Source organism: Cnephaeus nilssonii (assembly GCF_951640355.1).
Source record: "Cnephaeus nilssonii genome assembly, chromosome: 10".
Lineage (NCBI taxonomy): Eukaryota > Metazoa > Chordata > Mammalia > Chiroptera > Vespertilionidae > Cnephaeus > Cnephaeus nilssonii.
Genome location: NC_137081.1, coordinates 94,859,347 through 94,878,343, shown reverse-complemented (window position 1 = coordinate 94,878,343; position 18,997 = coordinate 94,859,347).

Below are 18,997 nucleotides of genomic sequence, written 5' to 3'. Positions count from 1 at the left end.
GACTACTGATTTCTAGCTCTTTCCTATAATGGGCCTTCTTTTCTACTTGTGGGACTTCACCAAATGTATAAACTACTTTATACACTCTTCTCTAGACTTGCGAAGCTATATAAACTTGTCTTTCAACTGTTTTACAGTTGAATACTACTTTTCAGTGAATTCCGGTGGTTTGAAACACTGGTTTCATGTGAACTAACTCTATTTCAAGGAATTCTTCAGTGTACAACATCCTTTCTAGCCTAGAAACTTACATTTTGATGGTTTTCCACTTGTTCTCACACAATTCTATGATATTCATTAGTATTTCCTCTGAATTACTACTGATTTCTAGCTGTTTCCTATAAAGGGCCTTCTGCTCTACTTGTGGGACTTCGCCACATGTAGAAACAACTTTATACACTCCGCTCTGGACTTGCGAAGCTTTATAAACTTGTCTTTCAACTGTTTTACAGTTGAATACTACTTTTCAGTGAATTCTAGTGGGTTGAAACACTGTTTTCTTGTGATGTAACTCTATTTCAAGGATTTCTGTAGTGTATAACATCCTTTCTAGAATAGAAACTTACATTTTGATGTCTTTTACACTTGTTCTCAAACAATTCTGTGATATTCATTAGTATTTCCTCTGAATTACTACTGATTTCTAGCTGTTTCCTATAATGGGCCTTCTGCTCTACTTGTGGGACTTCACCACATGTAGAAACAACTTTATACACTCTTCTCTGGACTTGTGAAGCTATATACACTTGTCTTTCAACGTTTTTACAGTTAAATACTACTTTTCAGGAATTCCGGAGGTTTGAAACACTGGTTTCATGTGAACTAACTCTATTTCAAGGATTTCTGCAGTGTACAACATCCTTTCTAGACTAGAGACTTACATTTTGATGTCTTTTACAGTTGTTCTCTCACTATTCTGTGAATTCATTAGTATTTGCTCTGAAATACTACTGATTTGTAGCTGTTTCCCATAATGGGCCTTCTTTTCTACTTGTGGGACTTCACCACATGTAGAAGAAACTTTATACATTCTTCTCTGAACTTGAGAAGCTATATACACTTGTCTTTCAACTGTTTTACAGTTGAATACTACCTTTCAGTGAATTCTGGTTGTTTCAAACACTGGTTTCATGTGAACTAACTCTATTTCAAGGATTTGTGCAGTGTACAACATCCTTTCTAGACTAGAGACTTACATTTTGATGTCTTTTACACATGTTCTCTAACTATTCTGTGATATTCATTAGTATTTGCTCTGAATGACTACTGATTTCTAGCTGTTTCCCATAATGGGCCTTCTTTTCTACTTGTGGGACTTCACCACATGTAGAAACAACTTTATACACTCTTCTCTGAACTTGGGAAGCTATATACACTTGTCTTTCAACTGTTTTACAGTTGAATACTACTTTTCAGTGAATTCTAGTGGGTTAAAACACTGTTTTCTTGTGAAGTAACTCTATTTCAAGGATTTCTGTAGTGTATAGCATCCTTTCTAGAGTAGAAACTTACATTTTGATGTCTTTTGCAATTGTTCTCTCACTATTCTGTGATATTCATTAGTATTTTCTCTGAATGACTACTGATTTCTAGCTGTTTCCTATAATGGGCCTTCTGCTCTACTTGTGGGACTTCACCACATGTAGAAACAACTTTATACACTCTTCTCTGGACTTGTGAAGCTATATACACTTGTCTTTCAACGTTTTTACAGTTAAATACTACTTTTCAGGAATTCTGGTGGTTTGAAACACTGGTTTCATGTGAACTAACTCTATTTCAAGGATTTCTGCAGTGTACAACATCCTTTCTAGACTAGAGACTTACATTTTGATGTCTTTTACAGTTGTTCTCTCACTATTCTGTGAATTCATTAGTATTTGCTCTGAAATACTACTGATTTGTAGCTGTTTCCCATAATGGGCCTTCTTTTCTACTTGTGGGACTTCACCACATGTAGAAGAAACTTTATACATTCTTCTCTGAACTTGAGAAGCTATATACACTTGTCTTTCAACTGTTTTACAGTTGAATACTACTTTTCAGTGAATTCTGGTGGTTTCAAACACTGGTTTCATGTGAACTAACTCTATTTCAAAGATTTGTGCAGTGTACAACATCCTTTCTAGACTAGAGACTTACATTTTGATGTCTTTTACACTTGTTCTCTCACTATTCTGTGATATTAATTAGTATTTGCTCTGAATAACTACTGATTTCTAGCTGTTTCCTATAATGGGCCTTCTTTTCTACTTGTTGGACTTCACCACATGTAGAAACTACTTTATACACTCTTCTCTAGACTTGCGAAGCTATGTAAACTTGTCTTTCAACTGTTTTACAGTTAAATACTACTTTTCAGTGAATTATGTTAGTTTGAAACACTGGTTTCATGTGAACTAACTCTATTTCAAGGATTTCTGCAGTGTGAAACATCCTTTCCAGACTAGAGACTTACATTTTGGTGTCTTTTACACTTGTTCTCTCACTATTCTGTTATATTCATTAGTATTTGCTCTGAATGACTACTGATTTGTAGCTGTTTCCCATAATGGGCCTTCTTTTCTATTTGTGGGACTTCACCACATGTAGAAACAACTTTATACACTCTTCTCTGAACTTGAGAAGCTATACACACTTGTCTTTCAACTGTTTTATAGTTGAATACTACTTTTCAGTGAATTCTGGTGGTTTCAAACACTGGTTTCATGTGAACTAACTCTATTTCAAAGATTTCTGCAGTGTACAACATGCTTTCTAGACTAGACACTTTCATTTTGATGTCTTTTACACTTGTTCTCTCACTATTCTGTGATATTCATTAGTATTTGCTCTGAATGACTACTGATTTCCAGCTGTTTCCTATAATGGGCCTTCTTTTCTACTTGTGGGACTTCACCACATGTAGAAACAACTTTATACACTCTTCTCTGAACTTGAGAAGCTATATACACTTGTCTTTCAACTGTTTTATAGTTGAGTACTACTTTTCAGTGAATTCTAGTGGGTTGAAACAGTGTTTTCTTGTGAAGTAACTCTATTTCAAGGATTTCTGTAGAGTATACCATCCTTTCTAGACTAGAAACTTACATTTTGAGGTCTTTTACACTTGTTCTCTCACTATTCTGTGATATTCATTAGTATTGGCTCTGAATGACTACTGATTTCTAGCTGTTTCCCATAATGGGCCTTCTTTTCTACTTGTGGGACTTCACCACATGTAGAAACAACTTTACACACTCTTCTCTGAACTTGAGAAGCTATATACACCTGTCTTTCAACTGTTATACAGTTGAATAGTACTTTTCAGTGAATTCTGGTGGTTTGAAACACTGGTTTCATGTGAACTAACTCTATTTCAAGGATTTCGGCAATGTACAACATCCTTTCTAGACTAGAGACTTATATTTTGATGTCTTTTACACTTGTTCTCACACAATTCTATGATATTCATTAGTATTTCCTCTGAATTACTACTGATTTCTAGCTGTTTCCTGTAATGGGCCTTCTGCTCTACTTGTGGGACTTCACCACATGTAGAAACAACTTTATACACTCTTCTCTGAACTTGAGAAGCTATATACACTTGTCTTTCAACTGTTTTACACTTAAATACTACTTTTCAGTGAATTCTGGTGGTTTTAAATACTGGTTTCATGTGAACTAATTCTATTTCAAGGATTTCTGCAGTGTACAACATCCTTTCTAGACTAGAGACTTACATTTTGGTGACTTTTACACTAGTTCTCTCACTATTCTGTGATATTCATTAGTATTTGCTCTGAATGACTACTGATTTCTAGCTGTTTCCTATAATGGGCCTTCTTTTCTACTTGTGGGACTTCACCACATGTAGAAACAACTTTATACACTCTTCTCTGAACTTGAGAAGCTATATACACTTGTCTTTCAACTGTTTTACAGTTGAATACTACCTTTCAGTGAATTCTGGTTGTTTCAAACACTGGTTTCATGTGAACTAACTCTATTTCAAGGATTTGTGCAGTGTACAGCATCCTTTCTAGACTAGAGACTTACATTTTGATGTCTTTTACACTTGCTCTCTCACTATTCTGTGATATTCATTAGTATTTGCTCTGAATGACTACTGATTTCTAGCTGTTTCCCATAATGGGCCTCATTTCTACTTGTGGGACTTCACCACATGTAGAAACAACTTTACACACTCTACTCTGAACTTGAGAAGCTATATACACTTGTCTTTCAACTGTTTTACAGTTGAATACTACTTTTCAGTAAATTCTGGTGGTTTCAAACACTGGTTTCATGTGAACTACCTCTATTTCAAGGATTTGTGCAGTGTACAGCATCCTTTCTAGACTAGAGACTTACATTTTGATGTCTTTTACACTTGCTCTCTCACTATTCTGTGATATTCATTAGTATTTGCTCTGAATGACTACTGATTTTCAGCCGTTTCCTATAATGGGCCTTCTTTTCTACATGTGGGACTTCACCACTTGTAGAAACAACTTTATACACTCTTCTCTGGACTTGCGAAGCTATATAAACTTGTCTTTCAACTGTTTTACAGTTAAATACTACTTTTCAGTGAATTCTGGTGGTTTGAAACACTGGTTTCATGTGAACTAACTCTATTTCAAGGATTTCGGCAGTGTACAACATCCTTTCTAGACTAGAGACTTACATTTTGATGTCTTTTACACTTGTTCTCACACAATTCTATGATATTCATTAGTATTTCCTCTGAATTACTACTGATTTCTAGTTGTTTCCTGTAATGGGCCTTCTACTATACTTGTGGGACTTCACCACATGTAGAAACAACTTTATACACTCTTCTCTGAACTTGAGAAGCTATATACACTTGTCTTTCAACTGTTTTACAGTTGAATACTACTTTTCAGTGAATTCTAGTGGGTTGAAACACTGTTTTCTTGTGAAATAACTCTATTTCAAGGATTTCTGTAGTTTATAGCATCCTTTCTAGACAAGAAACTTACATTTTGATGTCTTTTACACTTGTTCTCTCACTATTCTGTGATATTCATTAGTATTTGCTCTGAATGACTACTGATTTCTAGCTGTTTCCCATAATGGGCCTTCTTTTCTACTTGTGGGACTTCACCACATGTAGAAACAACTTTACACACTCTACTCTGAACTTGAGAAGCTATATACACTTGTCTTTCAACTGTTTTACAGTTGAATACTACTTTTCAGTAAATTCTGGTGGTTTCAAACACTGGTTTCATGTGAACTACCTCTATTTCAAAGATTTCTGCAGTGTACAACATGCTTTCTAGACTAGACACTTTCATTTTGATGTCTTTTACACTTGTTCTCTCACTATTCTGTGATATTCATTAGTATTTGCTCTGAATGACTACTGATTTCCAGCCGTTTCCTATAATGGGCCTTCTTTTCTACTTGTGGGACTTCACCACATGTAGAAACAACTTTATACACTCTTCTCTGAACTTGAGAAGCTATATACACTTGTCTTTCAACTGTTTTACAGTTGAGTACTACTTTTCAGTGAATTCTAGTGGGTTGAAACACTGTTTTCTTGTGAAGTAACTCTATTTCAAGGATTTCTGTAGAGTATAGCATCCTTTCTAGACTAGAAACTTACATTTTGAGGTCTTTTACACTTGTTCTCTCACTATTCTGTGATATTCATTAGTATTGGCTCTGAATGACTACTGATTTCTAGCTGTTTCCCATAATGGGCCTTCTTTTCTACTTGTGGGACTTCACCACATGTAGAAACAACTTTATACACTCTTCTCTGAACTTGAGAAGCTATATACACTTGTCTTTCAACTGTTTTACACTTAAATACTACTTTTCAGTGAATTCTGGTGGTTTTAAATACTGGTTTCATGTGAACTAATTCTATTTCAAGGATTTCTGCAGTGTACAACATCCTTTCTAGACTAGAGACTTACATTTTGGTGACTTTTACACTAGTTCTCTCACTATTCTGTGATATTCATTAGTATTTGCTCTGAATGACTACTGATTTCTAGCTGTTTCCCATAATGGGCCTTCTTTTCTACTTGTGGGACTTCACCACATGTAGAAACAACTTTATACACTCTTCTCTGAACTTGGGAAGCTATATACACTTGTCTTTCAACTGTTTTACAGTTGAATACTACTTTTCAGTGAATTCTAGTGGGTTAAAACACTGTTTTCTTGTGAAGTAACTCTATTTCAAGGATTTCTGTAGTGTATAGCATCCTTTCTAGAGTAGAAACTTACATTTTGATGTCTTTTACACTTGTTCTCTCACTATTCTGTGATATTAATTAGTATTTGCTCTGAATGACTACTGATTTCTAGCTGTTTCCTATAATGGGCCTTCTTTTCTACTTGTTGGACTTCACCACATCTAGAAACTACTTTATACACTCTTCTCTAGACTTGCGAAGCTATGTAAACTTGTCTTTCAACTGTTTTACAGTTAAATACTACTTTTCAGTGAATTATGTTAGTTTGAAACACTGGTTTCATGTGAACTAACTCTATTTCAAGGATTTCTGCAGTGTGAAACATCCTTTCCAGACTAGAGACTTACATTTTGGTGTCTTTTACACTTGTTCTCTCACTATTCTGTTATATTCATTAGTATTTGCTCTGAATGACTACTGATTTGTAGCTGTTTCCCATAATGGGCCTTCTTTTCTATTTGTGGGACTTCACCACATGTAGAAACAACTTTATACACTCTTCTCTGAACTTGAGAAGCTATACACACTTGTCTTTCAACTGTTTTATAGTTGAATACTACTTTTCAGTAAATTCTGGTGGTTTCAAACACTCGTTTCATGTGAACTAACTCTATTTCAAAGATTTCTGCAGTGTACAACATGCTTTCTAGACTAGACACTTTCATTTTGATGTCTTTTACACTTGTTCTCTCACTATTCTGTGATATTCATTAGTATTTGCTCTGAATGACTACTGATTTCCAGCCGTTTCCTATAATGGGCCTTCTTTTCTACTTGTGGGACTTCACCACATGTAGAAACAACTTTATACACTCTTCTCTGAACTTGAGAAGCTATATACACTTGTCTTTCAACTCTTTTACAGTTGAGTACTACTTTTCAGTGAATTCTAGTGGGTTGAAACACTGTTTTCTTGTGAAGTAACTGTATTTCAAGGATTTCTGTAGAGTATAGCATCCTTTCTAGACTAGAAACTTACATTTTGAGGTCTTTTACACTTGTTCTCTCACTATTCTGTGATATTCATTAGTATTGGCTCTGAATGACTACTGATTTCTAGCTGTTTCCCATAATGGGCCTTCTTTTCTACTTGTGGGACTTCACCACATGTAGAAACAACTTTATACACTCTTCTCTGAACTTGAGAAGCTATATACACTTGTCTTTCAACTGTTTTACACTTAAATACTACTTTTCAGTGAATTCTGGTGGTTTTAAATACTGGTTTCATGTGAACTAATTCTATTTCAAGGATTTCTGCAGTGTACAACATCCTTTCTAGACTAGAGACTTACATTTTGGTGACTTTTACACTAGTTCTCTCACTATTCTGTGATATTCATTAGTATTTGCTCTGAATGACTACTGATTTCTAGCTGTTTCCTATAATGGGCCTTCTTTTCTACTTGTGGGACTTCACCACATGTAGAAACAACTATATACACTCTTCTCTGAACTTGAGAAGCTATATACACTTGTCTTTCAACTGTTTTACAGTTGAATACTACCTTTCAGTGAATTCTGGTTGTTTCAAACACTGGTTTCATGTGAACTAACTCTATTTCAAGGATTTGTGCAGTGTACAGCATCCTTTCTAGACTAGAGACTTACATTTTGATGTCTTTTACACTTGCTCTCTCACTATTCTGTGATATTCATTAGTATTGGCTCTGAATGACTACTGATTTCTAGCTGTTTCCCATAATGGGCCTTCTTTTCTACTTGTGGGACTTCACCACATGTAGAAACAACTTTATACACTCTTCTCTGGACTTGCGAAGCTATATAAACTTGTCTTTCAACTCTTTTACAGTTAAATACTACTTTTCAGTGAATTCTGGTGGTTTGAAACACTCGTTTCATGTGAACTAACTCTATTTCAAAGATTTCTGCAGTGTATACCATGCTTTCTAGACTAGACACTTTCATTTTGATGTCTTTTACACTTGTTCTCTCACTATTCTGTGATATTCATTAGTATTTGCTCTGAATGACTACTGATTTCCAGCCGTTTCCTATAATGGGCCTTCTTTTCTACTTGTGGGACTTCACCACATGTAGAAACAACTTTATACACTCTTCTCTGAACTTGAGAAGCTATATACACTTGTCTTTCAACTGTTTTACAGTTGAGTACTACTTTTCAGTGAATTCTAGTGGGTTGAAACACTGTTTTCTTTGAAGTAACTCTATTTCAAGGATTTCTGTAGAGTATAGCATCCTTTCTAGACTAGAAACTTACATTTTGAGGTCTTTTACACTTGTTCTCTCACTATTCTGTGATATTCATTAGTATTTGCTCTGAATGACTACTGATTTCTAGCTGTTTCCCATAATGGGCCTTCTTTTCTACTTGTGGGACTTCAACACATGTAGAAACAACTTTATACACGCTTCTCTGAACTTGAGAAGCTATATACACTTGTCTTTCAACTGTTTTACAGTTGAATACTACTTTTCAGTGAATTCTGGTGGTTTCAAACACTGGTTTCATGTGAACTACCTCTATTTCAAGGATTTGTGCAGTGTACAACATCCTTTCTAGACTAGAGACTTACATTTTGATGTCTTTTACACTTGTTCTCTCACTATTCTGTGATATTCATTAGTATTTGCTCTGAATTACTACTGATTTCTAGCTGTTTCCCATAATGGGCCTTCTTTTCTACTTGTGGGACTTCACCACATGTAGAAACAACTTTATACACTCTTCTCTGAACTTGAGAAGCTATATACACTTGTCTTTCCACTGTTTTTCAGTTGAATACTACTTTTCAGTGAATTCTAGTGGGTTGAAACACTGTTTTCTTGTGAAATAACTCTATTTCAAGGATTTCTGTAGTGTATAGCATCCTTTCTAGACAAGAAACTTACATTTTGATGTCTTTTACACTTGTTCTCTCACTATTCTGTGATATTCATTAGTATTTGCTCTGAATGACTACTGATTTCTAGCTGTTTCCCATAATGGGCCGTCTTTTCTACTTGTGGGACTTCACCACATGTAGAAACAACTTTACACACTCTTCTCTGAACTTGAGAAGCTATATACACCTGTCTTTCAACTGTTTTACAATTGAATAGTACTTTTCAGTGAATTCTGGTGGTTTGAAACACTGGTTTCATGTGAACTAACTCTATTTCAAGGATTTCGGCAGTGTACAACATCCTTTCTAGACTAGAGACTTACATTTTGGTGTCTTTTAAACTAGTTCTCTCACTATTCTGTGATATTCATTAGTATTTGCTCTGAATGACTACTGATTTCTAGCTGTTTCCTATAATGGGCCTTCTTTTCTACTTGTGGGACTTCACCACATGTAGAAACAACTTTATACACTCTTCTCTGAACTTGAGAAGCTATATACACTTGTCTTTCAACTGTTTTACAGTTGAATACTACCTTTCAGTGAATTCTGGTTGTTTCAAACACTGGTTTCATGTGAACTAACTCTATTTCAAGGATTTGTGCAGTGTACAACATCCTTTCTAGACTAGAGACTTACATTTTGATGTCTTTTACACATGTTCTCTAACTATTCTGTGATATTCATTAGTATTTGCTCTGAATGACTACTGATTTCTAGCTGTTTCCCATAATGGGCCTTCTTTTCTACTTGTGGGACTTCACCACATGTAGAAACAACTTTATACACTCTTCTCTGAACTTGGGAAGCTATATACACTTGTCTTTCAACTGTTTTACAGTTGAATACTACTTTTCAGTGAATTCTAGTGGGTTAAAACACTGTTTTCTTGTGAAGTAACTCTATTTCAAGGATTTCTGTAGTGTATAGCATCCTTTCTAGAGTAGAAACTTACATTTTGATGTCTTTTGCAATTGTTCTCTCACTATTCTGTGATATTCATTAGTATTTTCTCTGAATGACTACTGATTTCTAGCTGTTTCCTATAATGGGCCTTCTGCTCTACTTGTGGGACTTCACCACATGTAGAAACAACTTTATACACTCTTCTCTGGACTTGTGAAGCTATATACACTTGTCTTTCAACGTTTTTACAGTTAAATACTACTTTTCAGGAATTCTGGTGGTTTGAAACACTGGTTTCATGTGAACTAACTCTATTTCAAGGATTTCTGCAGTGTACAACATCCTTTCTAGACTAGAGACTTACATTTTGATGTCTTTTACAGTTGTTCTCTCACTATTCTGTGAATTCATTAGTATTTGCTCTGAAATACTACTGATTTGTAGCTGTTTCCCATAATGGGCCTTCTTTTCTACTTGTGGGACTTCACCACATGTAGAAGAAACTTTATACATTCTTCTCTGAACTTGAGAAGCTATATACACTTGTCTTTCAACTGTTTTACAGTTGAATACTACTTTTCAGTGAATTCTGGTGGTTTCAAACACTGGTTTCATGTGAACTAACTCTATTTCAAAGATTTGTGCAGTGTACAACATCCTTTCTAGACTAGAGACTTACATTTTGATGTCTTTTACACTTGTTCTCTCACTATTCTGTGATATTAATTAGTATTTGCTCTGAATAACTACTGATTTCTAGCTGTTTCCTATAATGGGCCTTCTTTTCTACTTGTTGGACTTCACCACATGTAGAAACTACTTTATACACTCTTCTCTAGACTTGCGAAGCTATGTAAACTTGTCTTTCAACTGTTTTACAGTTAAATACTACTTTTCAGTGAATTATGTTAGTTTGAAACACTGGTTTCATGTGAACTAACTCTATTTCAAGGATTTCTGCAGTGTGAAACATCCTTTCCAGACTAGAGACTTACATTTTGGTGTCTTTTACACTTGTTCTCTCACTATTCTGTTATATTCATTAGTATTTGCTCTGAATGACTACTGATTTGTAGCTGTTTCCCATAATGGGCCTTCTTTTCTATTTGTGGGACTTCACCACATGTAGAAACAACTTTATACACTCTTCTCTGAACTTGAGAAGCTATACACACTTGTCTTTCAACTGTTTTATAGTTGAATACTACTTTTCAGTGAATTCTGGTGGTTTCAAACACTGGTTTCATGTGAACTAACTCTATTTCAAAGATTTCTGCAGTGTACAACATGCTTTCTAGACTAGACACTTTCATTTTGATGTCTTTTACACTTGTTCTCTCACTATTCTGTGATATTCATTAGTATTTGCTCTGAATGACTACTGATTTCCAGCTGTTTCCTATAATGGGCCTTCTTTTCTACTTGTGGGACTTCACCACATGTAGAAACAACTTTATACACTCTTCTCTGAACTTGAGAAGCTATATACACTTGTCTTTCAACTGTTTTATAGTTGAGTACTACTTTTCAGTGAATTCTAGTGGGTTGAAACAGTGTTTTCTTGTGAAGTAACTCTATTTCAAGGATTTCTGTAGAGTATACCATCCTTTCTAGACTAGAAACTTACATTTTGAGGTCTTTTACACTTGTTCTCTCACTATTCTGTGATATTCATTAGTATTGGCTCTGAATGACTACTGATTTCTAGCTGTTTCCCATAATGGGCCTTCTTTTCTACTTGTGGGACTTCACCACATGTAGAAACAACTTTACACACTCTTCTCTGAACTTGAGAAGCTATATACACCTGTCTTTCAACTGTTATACAGTTGAATAGTACTTTTCAGTGAATTCTGGTGGTTTGAAACACTGGTTTCATGTGAACTAACTCTATTTCAAGGATTTCGGCAATGTACAACATCCTTTCTAGACTAGAGACTTATATTTTGATGTCTTTTACACTTGTTCTCACACAATTCTATGATATTCATTAGTATTTCCTCTGAATTACTACTGATTTCTAGCTGTTTCCTGTAATGGGCCTTCTGCTCTACTTGTGGGACTTCACCACATGTAGAAACAACTTTATACACTCTTCTCTGAACTTGAGAAGCTATATACACTTGTCTTTCAACTGTTTTACACTTAAATACTACTTTTCAGTGAATTCTGGTGGTTTTAAATACTGGTTTCATGTGAACTAATTCTATTTCAAGGATTTCTGCAGTGTACAACATCCTTTCTAGACTAGAGACTTACATTTTGGTGACTTTTACACTAGTTCTCTCACTATTCTGTGATATTCATTAGTATTTGCTCTGAATGACTACTGATTTCTAGCTGTTTCCTATAATGGGCCTTCTTTTCTACTTGTGGGACTTCACCACATGTAGAAACAACTTTATACACTCTTCTCTGAACTTGAGAAGCTATATACACTTGTCTTTCAACTGTTTTACAGTTGAATACTACCTTTCAGTGAATTCTGGTTGTTTCAAACACTGGTTTCATGTGAACTAACTCTATTTCAAGGATTTGTGCAGTGTACAGCATCCTTTCTAGACTAGAGACTTACATTTTGATGTCTTTTACACTTGCTCTCTCACTATTCTGTGATATTCATTAGTATTTGCTCTGAATGACTACTGATTTCTAGCTGTTTCCCATAATGGGCCTCATTTCTACTTGTGGGACTTCACCACATGTAGAAACAACTTTACACACTCTACTCTGAACTTGAGAAGCTATATACACTTGTCTTTCAACTGTTTTACAGTTGAATACTACTTTTCAGTAAATTCTGGTGGTTTCAAACACTGGTTTCATGTGAACTACCTCTATTTCAAGGATTTGTGCAGTGTACAGCATCCTTTCTAGACTAGAGACTTACATTTTGATGTCTTTTACACTTGCTCTCTCACTATTCTGTGATATTCATTAGTATTTGCTCTGAATGACTACTGATTTTCAGCCGTTTCCTATAATGGGCCTTCTTTTCTACATGTGGGACTTCACCACTTGTAGAAACAACTTTATACACTCTTCTCTGGACTTGCGAAGCTATATAAACTTGTCTTTCAACTGTTTTACAGTTAAATACTACTTTTCAGTGAATTCTGGTGGTTTGAAACACTGGTTTCATGTGAACTAACTCTATTTCAAGGATTTCGGCAGTGTACAACATCCTTTCTAGACTAGAGACTTACATTTTGATGTCTTTTACACTTGTTCTCACACAATTCTATGATATTCATTAGTATTTCCTCTGAATTACTACTGATTTCTAGTTGTTTCCTGTAATGGGCCTTCTACTCTACTTGTGGGACTTCACCACATGTAGAAACAACTTTATACACTCTTCTCTGAACTTGAGAAGCTATATACACTTGTCTTTCAACTGTTTTACAGTTGAATACTACTTTTCAGTGAATTCTAGTGGGTTGAAACACTGTTTTCTTGTGAAATAACTCTATTTCAAGGATTTCTGTAGTTTATAGCATCCTTTCTAGACAAGAAACTTACATTTTGATGTCTTTTACACTTGTTCTCTCACTATTCTGTGATATTCATTAGTATTTGCTCTGAATGACTACTGATTTCTAGCTGTTTCCCATAATGGGCCTTCTTTTCTACTTGTGGGACTTCACCACATGTAGAAACAACTTTACACACTCTACTCTGAACTTGAGAAGCTATATACACTTGTCTTTCAACTGTTTTACAGTTGAATACTACTTTTCAGTAAATTCTGGTGGTTTCAAACACTGGTTTCATGTGAACTACCTCTATTTCAAGGATTTGTGCAGTGTACAGCATCCTTTCTAGACTAGAGACTTACATTTTGATGTCTTTTACACTTGTTCTCTCACTATTCTGTGATATTCATTAGTATTTGCTCTGAATGACTACTGATTTCTAGCTGTTTCCCATAATGGGCCTTCTTTTCTACTTGTGGGACTTCACCACATGTAGAAACAACTTTACACACTCTTTTCTGAATTTGAGAAGCTATATACACCTGTCTTTCAACTGTTTTACAGTTGAATAGTACTTTTCAGTGAATTCTGGTGGTTTGAAACACTGGTTTCATGTGAACTAACTCTATTTCAAGGATTTCGGCAGTGTACAACATCCTTTCTAGACTAGAGACTTACATTTTGATGTCTTTTACACTTGTTCTCACACAATTCTATGATATTCATTAGTATTTCCTCTGAATTACTACTGATTTCTAGCTGTTTCCCATAATGGGCCTTCTGCTCTACTTGTGGGACTTCACCACATGTAGAAACAACTTTATACACTCTTCTCTGAACTTGAGAAGCTATATACACTTGTCTTTCAACTGTTTTACACTTAAATACTACTTTTCAGTGAATTCTGGTGGTTTTAAATACTGGTTTCATGTGAACTAATTCTATTTCAAGGATTTCTGCAGTGTACAACATCCTTTCTAGACTAGAGACTTACATTTTGGTGTCTTTTAAACTAGTTCTCTCACTATTCTGTGATATTCATTAGTATTTGCTCTGAATGACTACTGATTTCTAGCTGTTTCCTATACTGGGCCTTCTTTTCTACTTGTGGGACTTCACCACATGTAGAAACAACTTTATACACTCTTCTCTGAACTTGGGAAGCTATATACACTTGTCTTTCAACTGTTTTACAGTTGAATACTACTTTTCAGTGAATTCCGGTGGTTTGAAACACTGGTTTCATGTGAACTAAATCTATTTCAAGGATTTGTGCAGTGTACAACATCCTTTCTAGACTAGAGACTTACATTTTGATGTCTTTTACACTTGTTCTCTCACTATTCTGTGATATTCATTAGTATTTGCTCTGAATGCCTACTGATTTCTAGCTGTTTCCTATAATGGGCCTTCTTTTCTACTTGTGGGACTTCACCACATGTAGAAACAACTTTATACATTCTTCTCTGAACTTGGGAAGCTATACACACTTGTCTTTCAACTGTTTTACAGTTGAATACTACTTTTCAGTGAATTCTGGTGGTTTCAAACACTGGTTTCATGTGAACTAACTCTATTTCAAGGATTTGTGCAGTGTACAACATCCTTTCTAGAGTAGAGACTTACATTTTGATGTCTTTTACACTTGTTCTGTCACTATTCTGTGATATTCATTAGTATTTGCTCTGAATTACTAATGCTTTCTTGCAGTGTCCTATAATGGGCCTTCTGGTATACTTGTGGGACTTCACCACATGTAGAAACAACTTTATACATTCTTCTCTAGACATGCGAAGCTATGTAAACTTGTCTTTCAACTGTTTTACAGTTAAATACTACTTTTCAGTGAATTCTGTTCGTTTGAAACACTGGTTTCATGTGAACTAACTCTATTTCAAGGATTTCTGGAGTGTGAAACATCCTTTCCAGCCTAGAGACTTACATTTTGGTGTCTTTTACACTTGTTCTCTCACTATTCTGTTATATTCATTAGTATTTGCTCTGAATGACTACTGATTTGTAGCTGTTTCCCATAATGGGCCGTCTTTTCTATTTGTGGGACTTCACCACATGTAGAAACAACTTTATACACTCTTCTCTGAACTTGAGAAGCTATACACACTTGTCTTTCAACTGTTTTACAGTTGAATACTACTTTTCAGTGAATTCTGGTGGTTTCAAACACTGGTTTCATGTGAACTAACTCTATTTCAAGGATTTGTGCAGTGTACAACATCCTTTCTAGACTAGGGACTTACATTTTGATGTCCTTTACACCTGTTCTCTCACTATTCTTTGATATTCATTAGTATTTGCTCTGAATGACTACTGATTTCTAGCTCTTTCCTATAATGGGCCTTCTTTTCTACTTGTGGGACTTCACCAAATGTATAAACTACTTTATACACTCTTCTCTAGACTTGCGAAGCTATATAAACTTGTCTTTCAACTGTTTTACAGTTGAATACTACTTTTCAGTGAATTCCGGTGGTTTGAAACACTGGTTTCATGTGAACTAACTCTATTTCAAGGAATTCTTCAGTGTACAACATCCTTTCTAGCCTAGAAACTTACATTTTGATGGTTTTCCACTTGTTCTCACACAATTCTATGATATTCATTAGTATTTCCTCTGAATTACTACTGATTTCTAGCTGTTTCCTATAAAGGGCCTTCTGCTCTACTTGTGGGACTTCGCCACATGTAGAAACAACTTTATACACTCCGCTCTGGACTTGCGAAGCTTTATAAACTTGTCTTTCAACTGTTTTACAGTTGAATACTACTTTTCAGTGAATTCTAGTGGGTTGAAACACTGTTTTCTTGTGATGTAACTCTATTTCAAGGATTTCTGTAGTGTATAACATCCTTTCTAGAATAGAAACTTACATTTTGATGTCTTTTACACTTGTTCTCAAACAATTCTGTGATATTCATTAGTATTTCCTCTGAATTACTACTGATTTCTAGCTGTTTCCTATAATGGGCCTTCTGCTCTACTTGTGGGACTTCACCACATGTAGAAACAACTTTATACACTCTTCTCTGGACTTGTGAAGCTATATACACTTGTCTTTCAACGTTTTTACAGTTAAATACTACTTTTCAGGAATTCCGGAGGTTTGAAACACTGGTTTCATGTGAACTAACTCTATTTCAAGGATTTCTGCAGTGTACAACATCCTTTCTAGACTAGAGACTTACATTTTGATGTCTTTTACAGTTGTTCTCTCACTATTCTGTGAATTCATTAGTATTTGCTCTGAAATACTACTGATTTGTAGCTGTTTCCCATAATGGGCCTTCTTTTCTACTTGTGGGACTTCACCACATGTAGAAGAAACTTTATACATTCTTCTCTGAACTTGAGAAGCTATATACACTTGTCTTTCAACTGTTTTACAGTTGAATACTACTTTTCAGTGAATTCTGGTGGTTTCAAACACTGGTTTCATGTGAACTAACTCTATTTCAAAGATTTGTGCAGTGTACAACATCCTTTCTAGACTAGAGACTTACATTTTGATGTCTTTTATACTTGTTCTCGCACTATTCTGTGATATTAATTAGTATTTGCTCTGAATGACTACTGATTTCTAGCTGTTTCCTATAATGGGCCTTCTTTTCTACTTGTGGGACTTCACCACATGTAGAAACTACTTTATACACTCTTCTCTAGACATGCGAAGCTATGTAAACTTGTCTTTCAACTGTTTTACAGTTAAATACTACTTTTCAGTGAATTCTGGTGGTTTCAAACACTGGTTTCATGTGAACTAACTGTATTTCAAGGATTTGTGCAGTGTACAACATCCTTTCTAGACTAGGGACTTACATTTTGATGTCTTTTACACCTGTTCTCTCACTATTCTTTGATATTCATTAGTATTTGCTCTGAATGACTACTGATTTCTAGCTGTTTCCTATAATGGGCCTTCTTTTCTACTTGTGGGACTTCACCAAATGTATAAACTACTTTATACACTCTTCTCTAGACTTGCGAAGCTATATAAACTTGTCTTTCAACTGTTTTACAGTTGAATACTACTTTTCAGTGAATTCTGGTGGTTTGAAACACTGGTTTCATGTGAACTCAATCTATTTCAAAGATTTGTGCAGTGTACAACATCCTTTCTAGACTAGAGACTTACATTTTGATGTCTTTTATACTTGTTCTCGCACTATTCTGTGATATTAATTAGTATTTGCTCTGAATGACTACTGATTTCTAGCTGTTTCCTATAATGGGCCTTCTTTTCTACTTGTGGGACTTCACCATATGTAGAAACCACTTTATACACCCTTCTCTAGACATGCGAAGCTATGTAAACTTGTCTTTCAACTGTTTTACAGTTAAATACTACTTTTCAGTGAATTCTGGTGGTTTCAAACACTGGTTTCATGTGAACTAACTCTATTTCAAGGATTTGTGCAGTGTACAACATCCTTTCTAGACTAGGGACTTACATTTTGATGTCTTTTACACCTGTTCTCTCACTATTCTTTGATATTCATTAGTATTTGCTCTGAATGACTACTGATTTCTAGCTGTTTCCTATAATGGGCCTTCTTTTCTACTTGTGGGACTTCACCAAATGTATAAACTACTTTATACACTCTTCTCTAGACTTGCGAAGCTATATAAACTTGTCTTTCAACTGTTTTACAGTTGAATACTACTTTTCAGTGAATTCTAGTGGGTTGAAACACTGTTTTCTTGTGAAATAACTCTATTTCAAGGATTTCTGTAGTTTATAGCATCCTTTCTAGACAAGAAACTTACATTTTGATGTCTTTTACACTTGTTCTCTCACTATTCTGTGATATTCATTAGTATTTGCTCTGAATGACTACTGATTTCTAGCTGTTTCCCATAATGGGCCTTCTTTTCTACTTGTGGGACTTCACCACATGTAGAAACAACTTTACACACTCTACTCTGAACTTGAGAAGCTATATACACTTGTCTTTCAACTGTTTTACAGTTGAATACTACTTTTCAGTAAATTCTGGTGGTTTCAAACACTGGTTTCATGTGAACTACCTCTATTTCAAGGATTTGTGCAGTGTACAGCATCCTTTCTAGACTAGAGACTTACATTTTGATGTCTTTTACACTTGTTCTCTCACTATTCTGTGATATTCATTAGTATTTGCTCTGAATGACTACTGATTTCTAGCTGTTTCCCATAATGGGCCTTCTTTTCTACTTGTGGGACTTCACCACATGTAGAAACAACTTTACACACTCTTTTCTGAACTTGAGAAGCTATATACACCTGTCTTTCAACTGTTTTACAGTTGAATAGTACTTTTCAGTGAATTCTGGTGGTTTGAAACACTGGTTTCATGTGAACTAACTCTATTTCAAGGATTTCGGCAGTGTACAACATCCTTTCTAGACTAGAGACTTACATTTTGATGTCTTTTACACTTGTTCTCACACAATTCTATGATATTCATTAGTATTTCCTCTGAATTACTACTGATTTCTAGCTGTTTCCCATAATGGGCCTTCTGCTCTACTTGT